Source organism: Mastomys coucha, chromosome X, assembly GCF_008632895.1.
Source record: "Mastomys coucha isolate ucsf_1 chromosome X, UCSF_Mcou_1, whole genome shotgun sequence".
In the NCBI taxonomy this organism is placed as follows: Eukaryota; Metazoa; Chordata; class Mammalia; order Rodentia; family Muridae; genus Mastomys; species Mastomys coucha.
The window spans coordinates 3,460,841-3,466,648 of record NC_045030.1 but is presented as its reverse complement, the minus strand read 5'-3'; the positions used below and the strand labels follow the sequence as shown (position 1 = coordinate 3,466,648).

The 5,808-nt window shown below is 43.7% G+C and overlaps 1 pseudogene; it reads right to left on the bottom strand.

Moving 5' to 3' along the window:
• Positions 1 to 1,364: 1,364 nt before the first annotated feature.
• Positions 1,365 to 5,344, bottom strand: LOC116090972 (annotated as a pseudogene).
• Positions 5,345 to 5,808: the final 464 nt, after the last annotated feature.

Below are 5,808 nucleotides of genomic sequence, written 5' to 3'. Positions count from 1 at the left end.
GATGTAGAACTCTCAGCTCCTCCAGCACCATGCCTGCCTGGATGCTGCCATGTTCCTGCCTTGATGATAATGGACTGAACCTCTGAACCTGTAAGCCAGCTCCAATTAAATGTTATCCCTATAACAGTTGCCTTGGTCATGGTGTCTGTTCACAGCAATGGAAACCCTAACAAAACCTCCAAGAAGCTAGGAGCAGGGACCTCCATGAGAACCACAGATAACCTAGGTATTCAGTCTAGGTGGTCAGTTTAAAACACACAAATGACAGAACTCAAGCAAAAATACTGTGTGAGAGCCAAGCCATGAGGCTGCCTTCCCCAGGGCACACAACTTCCTCAGTCCATCTACTTACAGAGGACAGGTAGACAGAGACTGCACACTGTGTTCAGGATGGGCAAGGACCACTGATCCCCTGTGGGCACAGACAAAGGGCAAAGATGGAGGAGACTATGTCTCTACTAGTCACCAAACTTAGGCCTCCACTCATAGAATGCCTGGGGCTACTACCACCAGGCCTGTCCCTCTCTCCTCCTGGCCCAACAGTAGCCAGACTCCTAGAAACCTAACTTGGGGGAGAAGTGCTGAATTCCCTTGTCCAGAAGAGAATTCCTGCCTGCCTACTGATATGGTCCTTGTTTCCAGCAAACCTTTGTTATTTGTTTTTAAAGGAAAATGCAAAGACCCAGTATAATCTTCTCTACCTGAACTACAAGGCTGAGGCAACTGAAGCCTGCTGGGAGGGGCCCCCTCTACAATGCACAGATGTGTACTTTGCACCTGGGGCTTGTCAGATCAACCTGTCCATCTGTTCTTACCCTCCCACAGGGTTAGATCAGTGCCAGCTCTACAGATACTGGCGGCCACGGTTGACAATCCCCAGGCCCCTGAGGCTTTCCTTCTTCACTCAGGGCCAAGATAAACTGTCTCTGCCAGACTGAGAGACTGTGAGGTTCTTTGAACAAATTCACTCCAACACTGAGAAGCAGCTGGGAGCACAGTCCCAGCCCCTGTCATGGGGGTTGGGAGGGAGGCTTTTTTAACACTTGTTTCTCAGCCAAGCAGGTCAGTGAGATACAACTCTGAAAATGACAGGGGCACAGAATGAGTCACAAAACCAGCTTCTCAGCCGTCTACAACACTGTGCTTTTGTTGGGAACAGGAGGCGTCCATGCCCTAAATCTGTGGAGATGTGGAGAAAGGGACACAGGAGGGGAAAAATTAAAAGGACAAAGTGGCTGTAGCATTTTCAAAAGTCAATTAATTCTTTTCTTGTGGGTGTCTCTGACCCGGGTTGTCAAGCTCTTGGATGCAAGTAGGACCTGTTCTAGCTAGGGGAACAGCTGGGCTGTAAAGTTTGATGAATCCTATTCATTAATGGCGTTTTGCAGCAGGCAAACAGGTAGCTGTTGACAAGTGTGGTTGCCCTTGATCTCAAGCCTACTCCTCATTAAAGGAGGCCTGTGTGACAACTGTCACAGAAGTCCAGGGGCCCATCCAAAGCATCATCTATGAGTGTGTTGAATTCTTTAAAATCATCATCATGGTAGCCCCGGTTGCAAACACATGTACATGTGCACTCACACCACACCTTAATGCCTAAGTCACCTGTGAAGAATCAATGTCTGCTGGGTATCTTGTCTTTTCTGTCAGGGGGTCCACAACCATGCCCAGAGCTTGAATCTTTCAGTAGCTCATCCTTACACTCAAAATCCCTATCCAGGAAGGTCCCTGGGTGCAGCTCCCTACAGCTGGCCACTGAGCCAGTAGACTCCATTCCAGGGGCTTTAACAGCTGCCCAGTCAGCAAACCCTTCAGAGGGCTGAGGGTCAGGGACACTGGGGATTGGAGGGATCTTTTGCTGCTTCTTCTCGGTCCAGACAAAGGACCTGTGCTCCCTGGGGGCTATGGGGAAGACTAGCACCTGGGGGGGCAGCCACCCAGAGAACTACCCTGAGAAGGCAGCAGCAGAAGCTGCTGTTGTAGCTGGAAGGCACTGTACATGGAGAAGTTGTAGGTCCATCACTTCCTCATAAGGAGATAATAGTTTGGCAAAAACCTGAACTAAAATGGCAGCGATGAGTAATTGTGGGCTTCCTCGTAGGCCATCAGTTTGATTTCATGGGGTCGTTGCTGGGTCTGAATGCAGTGCCTGGGCTCAGCGGTGGTGGCAGACACAGCAGCAACTCAGGAAGATGATGATTCTGAAGATGAGATGATTCCGCATCAGGCAGAATCCAACATTGTCCCCAAGAGAGTGAGAAAAGGCTGGACACCCCATGCTTCCCTCTGCCTGTAGAGCAGAGGCAGTAACTGGGACCCTTGGATGCCAAGAACTCCCTGGGCAAGGACTTACACCAGAGTTCATAGCTGTAGCACTGAGACTGTCCACTGCAGTGTCCTGTGTAGAGTACCCCTGCCCCTGCTCCTGCCCCTGCCCCTGCCCCTGCTCCTGTCCCTGCCCCTGCCCCTGCCCCTGGTCCTCCACCACAGCACCACCTCCCCTCCTCCTTCTTCTGTTCTTCTTCCTTCTGCTTCCTTCTCCCCTCAAGAATCTACTTTCAACAAAAGGAGGGGGAAACAAGGAGTTCACATGTGCCATGTGAACTGTGTCCAGAAGAAACTGGTGTCTTGTACTTATGTTCCACCTTTGGCTGTTACATTCTTTCTGGCTTGTCTTTGGTGATGATCCATGAGCTTTGGATCATCCAAGAACTTGAGCAATATGTCTGTTCTATTCAAGGCTCAGCATTCTACAGTATTTTACTGTCTAACCCTGGCCAGTTGTGAGTCTTTGTGTTAACAATCATACATTACAAAAAAAGGTTTCTCTAATGAGGGTTTATTGATATAACAATAGTGCATTAGGAATTGGTTTCATACTATGTCCACTGAGCTGAACAACAGTAAGAGGTTGTCCACTAGAAGTTAGGAGCTACCTAGCCATAGTGTTTTCGCCTAAAAGTTTTAACAAATTAGCATTTTATCTTGTGGCCTTGAACTTAAATCCAATTGGAAAGCGGTTGTGTTACCTTACTCAGAATGTGTCTTTCTACCTACGTTCATTTCCCTGTAAATTTCTTCATTTAATTTTGCTTAATTAATATTCCATTGTGTGAAAAGAGCACATTTCATTATCATCTAGGTTGTTTTTATTTCCTAGTTATTATAAATAGAGCGGCAGTAAATATAAATGAGCTGATGTTTCTTTATTAAGGTATGGAATTCTTCAGGTGTATGTCGAATAATGGCATACCTGGGTCATATCATAGATATATCCTGGGTAATTTGTAATTCAGCCCTACACAAAGAACTATAGGAAACTAAGGGATGCTGAAAGTGGAGAAGTCGTCTTTCCCAGGGAAGAAGACATTTGATATCTAATACCAAATGGTCAGTCTTTAGAATGGATACATTCAAGTAACATTATACAGCAGCTTTTATTTATGTATTTAAGAATACATAGCCAGGCAGTGGTGGCACACACCTTTAATCCCAGTACATGGGAGGCAGAGGCAGGCGGATTTCTGAGTTTGAGGCCAGCCTGGGCTACAGAGTGAGTTCCAGGACAGCCAAGACTATACAGAGAAAACCTGTCTCACCCACCAAAAAAAGAATACATTTACATGTGTGCACATGCATGCATGTGCCTGTGTGTGTGTGTGTGTGCATGCACATATATAACATTCACTAAAGAAAAGGAGGCCATTAAAATCAGGAATAAGACAGGATGTCCACGCTCTTCCCTCCCATTCAACATAATAATTGAAGTATTTATTAGAGCAACAAGACAAATAAAATTTAATGTTATCTTTTCAATTTCTGTGAACAAGCACATTAGAAGTCTAATAAAGATGATGTTGAATCTGTAGGATGTTTTTGTCAGGATAGCCATTTACTCACTACTAATCCTCACTACTTGATCCATGAGCATGGGAGGTCGATCTATCCTCTGTCTTCTTCAACTTCTTTCTTCAAAGACTTGAAACTTTTTATCATAGAAGTCTTTCACTTGCTTGATTAGAGTTATTTCAAGACATTTTATCTGAGACTATTGTAAATAGTATTATTCCTTGACATCTTTCTTGTGTGTTTGTCATGTGTATATAGGAAAACTACTGATCTTTATGTGTTAATTTTGTATCCTGTTACTTTCCTGAATGTGTTTATCAGCTATAGGAGTTTTCTGCTGGACTGTTTAGGGAATCTTATTATACAATCATCTTCTGAAAATAAGGACATTTTGACTTCTTCCTGTCTTATTTGCATCCCCTTTATCACCATCACTTGTATTACTGCTCTGGTCAATACTTAAAGTATTATGTTGAATGGAGGGATAAGAGTGAACATCCTCATCTTGTTTGTGATTTTAGTGGCCTCTTTTCTTCTTATTTCTTTAATGGTTTTAATTGGATTTACATATATGTGTGTGTATATGTACATGTGTATATGTACATGTAGACATATTCCTAGATACACAAATATTACCTGCTCAGTCTGTATAATGATACTTGTATGTATGGATTTACATATATGTGTGTGTATATGTACATGTGTATATGTATATGTAGACATATTCCTAGATACACAAATATTACCTGCTCAGTCTGTATAATGATACTTGTATGTATATTCTCAGAGCTGACCACTTGGTATTGTAGAACCAGTTGGTGTGCTCTTCCCTGGGAAAGAGTACTTCTCTCACTCTCAGCATTCTTTAGTTGCCTGTACTTCTTTATGCAGAACTGATATTTCCTGAGCTTCCCTCCTTCCACATTAGCATGTCTATTGGAGTCATCTTTGTTCAGGTCATGTTTAGACAACATGTAGGTGAACCTTCATGTATGGAGTTTCTGACATTTCTAGGAGACACAATCTCACAGCAAACTCCCTGTTCCTTGAGGTCTTATCAAACACACACGCACACACACACACACACACACACACACACACTTCTATAATGATCTCAGAGCCTAGCAGTTGGGACTGGACTCCAAGATCCACGACTTTGCTAGCCCTAAGCTGTTGGCCAGGTTTTTAATTCCAGGCATGATTTCCCCTCTTGTTGAGAAGGTTACATCCAATTAGAGCACTTTTGGTTCCTATTGTCACTATTGTACTCTTATGGTTATTGTGCTGATCATTGTTGTAGTTCATAGGCACCATAGCTGGGTAGGACTGTTGGTTGCTTCCCTCTGGAAGTTTACACGGTACATTCTTGTACCATGAAAGCTAATTCTCAGGAAGAAGGCATTCAGCTCAGTTCTAGCTCAGGGGCTTCTGGGCCCTGTATCTGAAGTATATGGTATCTTTAGTATGTAGGGAACTTACCTTCTGGCTCTGGCATGAGGGCAGGGAGTGAAGGAACCTGGGTAAATAGCTCACAATGCTCTGGGAATCTACTGGACAACTCTGAAGAAGGCTTCTCATGCCTGGTGTCTGGGTTTTTGGTAGAAGATCTTTGGCTCTTGGAGGGAGCATTTTCAACTCAGATGGGATATTTTACTTTAAATTGTATATGTATCTTTATTTACCAACCTAAGTGGTAGATAGCTAATGGTGTGGTTCCTCATGACTTTTCAGACATCCTTATTGTTATTTGGCCCTGATCCCCCTGTCTTCAGTTTTCCCAGCACCATTTGTTGAAGATGCTGTTTTTTTTTTTCAGCTTATGTTTTTGGCATCTTTGTCAAATATTAAATGGTTGAAATTAGGGGTCTTGCGTTTGGGTCTTTGATTTTGTGTTTCACATCTGTTTTTCTGCCTGTGACCCTGTAATATATCTTGAGAAGTAGAATGGTACTATCTACA